General features: G+C 35.7%; 2 pseudogenes; both read right to left on the bottom strand.

Moving 5' to 3' along the window:
• Window positions 1-64: 64 nt before the first annotated feature.
• Window positions 65-840, bottom strand: LOC143623147 (putative xyloglucan endotransglucosylase/hydrolase protein 30 pseudogene; annotated as a pseudogene).
• A 1,422-nt stretch (window positions 841-2,262) lies between these two features.
• On the bottom strand, window positions 2,263-3,478 carry LOC143623146 (F-box protein At5g07610-like; annotated as a pseudogene).
• Between the last annotated feature and the right edge of the window lie 6,531 nt (window positions 3,479-10,009).

Here is a 10,009-nt window from a genome sequence, read left to right as displayed (position 1 = left end):
TAATAGTAACACAATTGATAAATATATATATATATATAGAACCTTGTAGGTAAGGTTTTTACTACTATATGAACCTACTACTTGCCCCAGATATTGGTGCTTCGACGGGCGGGAATACAGGCGGCATTCCTGGACCGTTAACCTCACACTCGGGTAAAGAATTCGGGTATCGAACCCCATCATCACAATATGAATATGTCATACACCATCCTCTAAACCATTTCATTGTAAGTCTTTCATCTGAAGAAAGTTCACCACTAGGAATATCAACATTGCACTCAGCTAGCGTTGACCCAGACTGGTCAATACGACACCCATTTATGACAAAAGAGTAATCCGTAACAAACGGGTCACGTTGCAAATCGACCCTATACTCGCCTTTGTGTGTAACCCAGGCCAACCCGTCCCAAATGGTGCCATACAAATACATAGGCTTGGATGGAAACTCACTACCCATAGTCCCATACCTTCAACATTCTCCACTTCCCTTATGGGCCATTCATCCACATAAAAAACGACCCGACCCGAATTCCACAGAATACTATAGTTGTGAAAGTCTTTAGAAGGGTCAAATGGTAACGTGTATCTTTCTTCTCTCCCTTTATTAATGCTTCCATTACCATAAACATTGGTTTGAAGAACCCACTTTTCACCATCAATATGTCCAAGAAACTCAAAATCAATCTCGTCCCGCTTCGGTTCATTGTTTTGAAGATAGAAAGTAGCAACAACACCACCCGAGTAGCTATTGTTTGGTAGCTTGATAAAGGAAGTGAACAAGCCATGATTGTATGTGTATCGTGAAATAAAACCCGACCCGTGTGGTGACCTCTGGTCCATGGAGATTTGAACAGATTTACCATCATTGGATGGTACGATATTTTGGTTACCGTAGAGTGGGGAGAAAGCTTCGTTAAAGGGGACGATCGAGAGATTGAGTGAGATAGAAGGTTTGAAGGTTGTGATGATGCAAAGAATTATAAGTTGTAGATAAGTAGAAAACAACATATTGATCTATATTGTGTTACAAATGACAATGAATCTCATAAATGATGATTGTGTATGTATATAGCAAGTTGTGCCTACATTTATGAATATTATTGGTGTGTAATTAAGGAAATGAGTAATAAGTTTAACAAGGAAAGTAAGGATATAAAATGGGAATATGAACTGGAACAAAAGACATACAAATATGCAAGGATGCATGCTCTCCATGAATTTCAACAACCTGTCATTCACTATAATATTTCACATCCATTACTCCAATATTTCGCTCATTCACGACCTACTAGTCTAGCGGTATGGTGATGTGGTGATGGGTTTTTAGGTCTTAAAAATTGTCGTTAAAAAATGTAACATCTAAACAACACCTAACTATGCATTTGCAAAGTTTTGAAAACACGCCACTTTTATAAAGGGAAAACACCATACCACTGGTCCACACTTTATTTGTGACCTCACTTGCATAACAACTTTAGAAAGGACGTTAGATTTATAACTCTTTTCCACTAATATTTATGTATATAATTGAGCCATTTTATTCATAATGTGTGTTAAATAAATATTTATGAATTGTAGCTTATTCTTTGACAAATGTTAAATCCAATACACAAAATCAGGGAGATTGAGTACAAGAGACTAACAAGACACAATTCGGATAAGAAGTGAACTACCTACTCTACCACAACCTTTGTCAAATCAAACTACATAAGACTAAGCGTACTGGGCGACATGTGGGGGCGACTTTTGGGCGAGAACACCCCCCTCCCCCCGCCCGAAATGAGGGGCGATAGGGGGGGGGGGGCGAGAACTTTTTGTCGCCGGTGAATGTATGTGTGTTGTGTGTGTATTGTATGTATATATATTTATATTATTATTATATATGTTTGTGTGTGGTGTGTGTGTATATATATATATATATATTAGCCTACAACACCATTACACCCCAAAAACAAATGCCTATCATTTGCTGACTGGGCATCACGTGTAACAATTCGTCCAATTTGTAGCCCCTCCACTGCGCATAGCTTAATGGCGGAACACATTGATCTGTTGTTCGACTTTTGACTTTTAAGAGTGAAGCATGTAAGAAAGCCATGAAGCCTTTTGGATTCTAAAACATGTTCAAATAACATTCTCAAAACTACATTACTACTTCCTACACCAAAAACAAAGGCGCAGAACACAAACACGCAGTACTTTTAAACCAGAAGTTTACCAATACATTAAAACAATTTCAAGCACCTTGATAAAAAAAAAACATAAACAAACCTAATTGTCTTTCAGAACGAAGACAAGGTTTCAACGTATCGATGAACATACACATAGCCTTCTTTAAAACTACCCAACTCCTTAAAACTCATGTCGTGAACATTGTACCTTATCAACTTCATGGGAGTAAACAACACCAGGAATGTTTCTTCATCATTTTTACCTCTAACCACATCAACGACTTCAACAGCACGTAGATATGAATCGCCCACGCCCCCAAAGTCATCTTCATAACGATAATGATAAATCATGCACGGGAAATCACCCACAAGCGCATCAAGATCTACCTGATACTTGACAAACCACCCTGAATGACGTGTCAACATCTCATACACATTCACGCGCTAATATTGCCTGTGTGAAATACTAAATGTAGATGACCTCTAGACTCCCCAAAATACAATGCAAGTATATCATCATACTCAAACGCCTCCGGCACAGGTAACGTTTGCAACTGTTCAACATCTAACTTGAAGTACAAAAAATTCTTACCTTCGTAAACAGGAGCCCAATGAACGGCTCCATTCCAATAAACTGGATCACAGCCGACGCGGACGCCGACTGTCTCCACAACGAATGATTTGCTACAAATCTTCGATGTCCTCGTATCAGACGAGTAGACTTGAATCTGACACAAGTTCTTGTCAGGATCTAAATCACGAATACAAACAACCTTGTAGTGCACACAATGCGTTGAATGAAATGCCAGGGCCATAGGCCAGATGAATTTCGGGACCGATGGGATGAATGCCAATTGCTTGGTGGTGGGATTGAATACATAATATTCAATACCACCATTGTGATCAGCATAACAAAGTAATAAACCGTTACAAGATTGCTCGATTGTGACATTGGAACGATTAAAGTAGTGATCAAGACGACTACCAAAAAGAGGAGTGCTTGGGTTTTCAACATCAAACGGGAAATATAAAGATATTGCAGGGGGTTCGTACTTTGTATAACCGCAACCAAAACGACCAAGAGGAGATTTAGAAAGGTTATTATTATCATACCGGAGGGTGAAGTGTTTGTGAGTCAAAAGCAATCGCCAGTGTTTAGATACGGTTTTGAAACGGATGATAGAGGTAACAGGAAGCCGGATAAGGATTTCGGTCAAAAGGTCTTCGTTGGAACCAACGCGTGCACCAGATTGGTCATCGATGGACGCCTGCTTAATTTTCTTAGTTTTCGATCTGGTGTTGACCATTTTTTTGACTTATTGTTGAGGAACACGTATGTATAATTTATAGAATGTTTCTCGGGAGAATGAAGACTAACAGGAAGTGGTGGGAACCCTAAAAAGGCTTTTGCTTTACCAATTATTATTATTATTATTATTATTATTATTATATACACTACTTTTTATCCTCGTATAACGGGGTTGTGTTATATTAATTGTTTTTTATATTTATTTATTTTTTAAATTTTTATTTTTTTATTGTGTGAAAGTTAATAATATATTTATGGTTTGATGATAAATTGTTTCACAATTAAATAAGATGTTATAACTCAGTTTAAAAGTTATATGAGTTTGATAAGATTCAAGATCCGTTTATGTTTTTTATTATAAAATTTGTGTTTTTTAATTATAATAATATATATTTTTAAATAAATCAAATATTAATTTTTAATATATCCATACTTTATAGGATTTTTATATTAAATATTTGATGAGATTAGTTTGTAACTTAATGAGATGTTATAACGCGTTTAAGAAACATCTGGATTTGATGCGACCCATACCCATGAATTCGGGTTAAATGCATGAGAAACATCCATTTAAAAATCAAGCAAATATGGTGACTCCAAAAAAAGAGGGAGCGGCCACATTGCGACACGTAGGATTTTTATAGTTTCGTTCATATATATTATATAGATCATTAGATGAGACCCAATACCCGTTTATTTTTTACTATAAAATTGGTTTTTTAATTATAAATAATATATATATATATATATGAAAGTTAATTTTTATCTTTAATAATGTTTGTTCTAATATTTCTTTATTTTTTGAATTTATATTTTTTTATTGTATGAAAGTTACTAATATACTTATGGTTTAATGATAAATTGTTTCACAAATAAATGAGATGTTATAACCCGGTTTAAAAGCTATATGGTTTTGATGAGACCCAAGACCCGTTTATTTTTTTCACTATAAAATTGGTTTTTTTAATTATAAATAATATTTATGAAAGTTAATAATATACTTTGATGAGACCCAAAACCTGTTTATATTTTTTTACTATAAAATTGGTTTTTTAAATTAGTAATATATATATATATATATATATCTTTTTAAAATAAATAAGATATTAATTTTTAGTATATCCTATTTTATAGGATTTTTACATCAATAATTTGGTAAGAATAATTTTTTATTTAATGAGATGTTATAACACGTTTAAAGAATATCTGGGTTTGGTAAGACCCATACCATGAATTCGGGTCAAATGCATGAGAAGCCTCCATTTAAAAATCAAGCAAATCTGGTGACTCCAAAAAAAAGGGAGCGACCACATCGCGACACGTAGGATTTTTATGTCTTCGTTTATATATATTATAGATATTAAAAGCCATGGCAGGTGTCGCAAGCCTTCTATTGGGCCAAATGGCAACCCATTATTGGGTCACACCAATTTTTTTTCTTTATTTACGGTAACGTAAACAATGTAACGAAAACCGACCGAAATGGCGTAGATTTACCGCTTTGACGCTTGAAACCAACAATGCTCAGGTATTATCAATGTTTGAGTTTCATCGACTGAGGCCACCCCATTGGACGACCTCAGCATTTTTATTTTTCCGAAAAGAAACCAATCGAATTCACCCATCTCGATGCCCTGGCTTGACAAAGCTCGGGTTAATCAACGTCTGAGTTTCACCAACTAAAACTACCCCATTGGTCCATCTTAGTTTTTATATATTTTTTGTTTTTATTTTGTTTTAGTTCCAGAAACGTAATGAACGTGACCAAAACCGACAGAATTTGCTTTCATTCACCGTCTCAATGTTTAGGTTTACCTACGCCCGAGTTTAATAGACCGAGTAAACGTCGTTTTAAATTTTTTAATTTTTAGAAGTTAATTTGAGGAATTTTGTTTTTTGGGAGTTAATGCTCGGGTTTAACCAACATTGTATATACCATAACAAACGTAACCAATACCGAACGAATTGTGTTGACTCACCATCGTAACGCTTGGGTTTTACCAACAAGCAGATTTCACCAATATATGGGTTTCAACGCTCGGGTTTTACCGACCCATACACCAACCAACCGATTTTACCGCGCAACGCTCGGGTAATGTGTAATTATAAAGTCTTTTCGTGTTGTTTTTTTAAATAAAAGTCACTACGAATGAAGTGGATGAGATTTACATGAGGTTATGTGGTTTTAGACTTAAAACTATATGGTTGGTTCCTATGATTTACAATTTTTGCACGCTTACTCTCAATGATTTAATAATTACACAATTGATCCTAATGATTGGGAAAATATTCACAATTAGGCCAGATAGTTACATTTTCATAACATGTATGGTCCTTTGTATCTTATTAAATCTTCTAAATAAGTCCAAATAAAATTACTAACCTACCCTCTGTATTAAAATAAAAATCAATTGATAAAAGACTTGTGAGACCCGCACACCGTTAATAAAAATCTGATGGATCTTTTGTCAATTGATTTTTATTTTACCTTATTTTTATTAATGATTTATGCATTTATTTTTTATACCGACGGTAGTTTGGTAATTTCATTTGGACTTAACAAGAAACTTCAACGCCGTCAGATGGTGAGGACTATTTGTGAATATTTTTTCAACCATCGAGGTCAATTGTTTAATTATTAAACCATATAGAGCAAGTGTGCAAAAATTGTAAACCACGGGACCAATCATGTAGTTAACTCTGGTTTTTTAAGTAGTTATTATTTAATCATAAATGTAATATATCTTGTCAATAGCAAATTTGAACCAGTAGAATTGTGATGCAGCTTGTTGTCTAAGTATATAAGAAATCAGTTAAATCGAAATGAAATCGATGATAGGAAAACTACGATGAAACAAAAGATAGATCAAATGTATACAATGAAGATCGATACCAGATTCTTTGAGAAAGATTAGGAGAACGATGAATACCAAAGTATTAGACAGATTAGAAGAATGACGTCCATTAAAACATATTGGTCAGAATTTGGATTAAGTGGATCCGCATGTTTTTGACAAAAAGAAGAAAATATTTGAGCGGGAAAATAATCCCAAGGCTTTCAAAAAGGTTGTGTCAAACTTGGTTAGTTTGGATGTCCTTATCTAATACAAGAGCTTGAACATGAGATTCTCTTATCGAGTTCGAGCTAGCTAACGAGCCTAAACGAATATATCCCTTTATAAAATATGTATGTATCTTTTAAATATTTATATTTGTATTATATTATAAATAAAAACTATAAAAATAATTAAAAATGTATATAAATTAAGTTTTAGTTATAAATGGTAAATGAGAGGAGCCCGGGTCTGCTTAAAAATCTCACGAATTCAGAGTTCGAGCTTAAAAAGAGCTCAAAACAAGCCGAGATTGAGCTTAGTCAAAGCGGGGTAAGCTTGAGCTTAGTCAAGCTCAGGCTCAGCTAGTTTACACCCCTAATGTCAATATCTTAGAAATTCGAATTTATAACCATTGTTAGTTCAGCTGAGGAGATTGAAATATTTGTATTATGTAATGCTATTTATTTAACCAAATCCCATTTAATCTGACATGTTTGTCGCCCTCACTGAATAATTGAAATAGTAAACAAGATTCAGCACACAAGAACATAAAATCCCATTAACCACAGTAAATAACATGATATATGTGTGAAAGACTGCTAAAGGGTTTCTGATTAACTACTTTTAATTACGACATAACTTAAGTGACTCCGGATTGTGATAGGGCACGATGCACTGGCAACCGGATACACAAGATCTTTTAATTGGTTAGGTCAAGGATAGTGGGGCGCGGCCCGGTGTGGACGGCGTGGCCGGCGCGCACATCACTACACCATTCTCGTGGTCAGGGGCGCGGACGAGGAGGGTGGCCGGGACTGCGGAGCTTGAACGAGGGTTGAACAAGGGTTGAATCAAAAACTTGGGGGTGGATCAATCAAGCCCCACTACACCCTATGGGGCCTGATCACGAGCCACATCAGCACCTACGTGTCGTAAATGTATTGGCTACTTGGGGCTTGATCAAGCCCCACTACCCCCAATTTGTAGCCCCTCCACTACACATAGCCTTAGCCTTATTTACTTTGCTACTTTGTTCAGGACAAAATGTGGTGCATTGGCTATTACCACCATCAATCCCTCCTGGCGGTTATGGCGGCCAATACAACTGCCAACTCAACCTCACGTTGTGCCACCGCCAGCTGGCACCAAGAAAATGTCACCCTACCCTTTATTTCCACCCGCTTTTGGTTCCGAGGATGGTTAGAAAGATGCAAATCGTAGTAGAGTACGCACCATACAACATTAACGAGGAATCACTACAATGTAGTAATGAACATACCAATCCACCAGGCGTAAATAAATCGTGATACCACAGCCTCCAGTAAAATATATGAAATCAAAATTTACAACTTTTCACTAGAAAATCATTTTTCATAGCTCACACAATTTCATTGTTTAAATTATATAACCTTATGATTACCATTGTGTTACAATCACCAAGATATTAGATACATATTTTACCACAACCTTTGTCAAATCAAACAAAATAATGCCAGAACACATAGATATGTCATATGTTGTTTAACTTTTGACTTTACGGAGTCAAACATGCAAGAAAACCATGAAGCCTTTCAACTTCTTGCTCATCACATGGGCATACTTAATAGTCTAAAGGATTCTAATACAGGTTCTAATAACAACCTCAATAGTCAATACTACTTCTTAACTACACCGAGAACAATAGCGCAGAAAAACAAACTAACACGCGCCACATTAATAAACCAAGAGTTTACTAATACTTTAAAACAAACTCACGCACATTGATAAAAGAACATAAACAAACATAATTGCCATTTAGAACGAAGACAACGTTTCAATGTAACGATGATAACGAATAAATAGCATTTCTTCTTTGTAACTATGCATATGTTTGAAACTCTTGTTGTGAATATTGTACCTTATCATCTTCCCAAGAGTTAATAGCACCAAGAATGATTCTTCTTCTTCGTTTCCTCTAACCACATCAACGACTTTGAAAGCATAACGGTATTGAGGGACCATATTCGGGAACGCACCTAGAAGCTCATCAAGTTGTAATCGATACTTGACAAACCACCCCGATTGATCCGTCAACAGCTCGTACACATTCATGTGCGAAATATATTCTCCGCCATCCGTGTAAAATATTGAATGTAGATGATCTCTCGATTCCCCAAAATATAATATATCATCAGACATCATCCCCTCTGGCATAGGCAACATATGCAGCCTTTCAACATCTAATTTGAAGGATAAAAAATTGCTACTTCGACGCATGGGATAGGTATCCCAATAAACAGCTCCATTCAAGTAAACAGGGTAGTAGAAGACGTAACTCCTCGCAGAGAAAGATTCGATACAAAGTAATAAACCGTTACAAAGTATTACTTGGTGGTGGGATTGAACACATAATATTCACGAGCATGATCGCGAAAGGCATAACAAAGTAATAAACCGTTACAAGAATGCTCGATTCTGACATTGGAACGATTAAAGTAGAATTCGAGACTACGGAAAGGAGGAGGGCTTCGGTTTTCAACATCAAAGGGCACAAAAGTTCGACCAAAAAGACCAAGAGATTTAGACAGGTTAATATTATCATACCGGAGGGTGAAGTGTCTGTGAGTTAAAAGCAATCGCCAGTGTTTAGATACGGATTTGAAACGAAGGATGGATGTAACAGGAAGCCGGAGAAGGATTTCGGTTAACCGGTCATCGTTGAAACCGATAACTAGTGCTCCAGATTGATGATCGGAATCCTCCATGAAGCCAGGTTAATTTGGGTGCTCGCTAGGGTTTCTTAGGTGGAAGTGGGACGTGCAACCTTTTATTTTGTAACAATAAAAAGCATTAATCAATGTGCCTTGCCAATCAACTAAATAAAGTAATTAACCATAACAAAATGGGTTGTAGAAACTAGTGTTTGGTTGTGCTTTTGTTGTTAAGAGGTTGGTTTTAACAAGGGTGAGATATAGTTTGCTTAGTTTATATGCTTCTCTTAATTTGATTTTTTTTACCTTAAATAGTTACAAAATTAGAATTATTTTCTTAAGAAGTCTTGGTGCATAGATTTTCAGTGAAGAGTACACATTCTTTCAATAGGGGTGTGCACGGTTCGGTTCGGTTATTAGCAATAACCCAACCTAACCGATCGGTTATCGGTTCGGTTAATTTCGGTTAATAACCATTTTCAAACTTGGGCTAAATTTTGCTTAAAAATACATGATTAATGTTTAAATACATGAAATGAATGCATAACCACATGAAATGAAGGTATAATATATGAAATTGAGATATTAGTATATGAAATGGAGATATAAATACATGAAAATGATAGTATTAACTATTAATACATATAATACATAAAATAGAGGGGGGAAAGGCTTGAAAATATTAAAAAGTGAAGAGTTCGGTTCGGTTCGGTTAATTTCGGTTAATTCGGTTATATCGCTTCGGTTTTGTCGGTTTTCGGTTCGGTTTCGGTTAACGATTCA

The sequence above is a fragment of the Bidens hawaiensis genome, unplaced genomic scaffold (genome assembly GCF_021521415.1).
Source record: "Bidens hawaiensis isolate Kalapana, Puna unplaced genomic scaffold, B.hawaiensis_p1.1 tig00003356_1, whole genome shotgun sequence".
In the NCBI taxonomy this organism is placed as follows: Eukaryota; Viridiplantae; Streptophyta; class Magnoliopsida; order Asterales; family Asteraceae; genus Bidens; species Bidens hawaiensis.
This window is presented reverse-complemented; position numbering and strand designations above follow the sequence as displayed.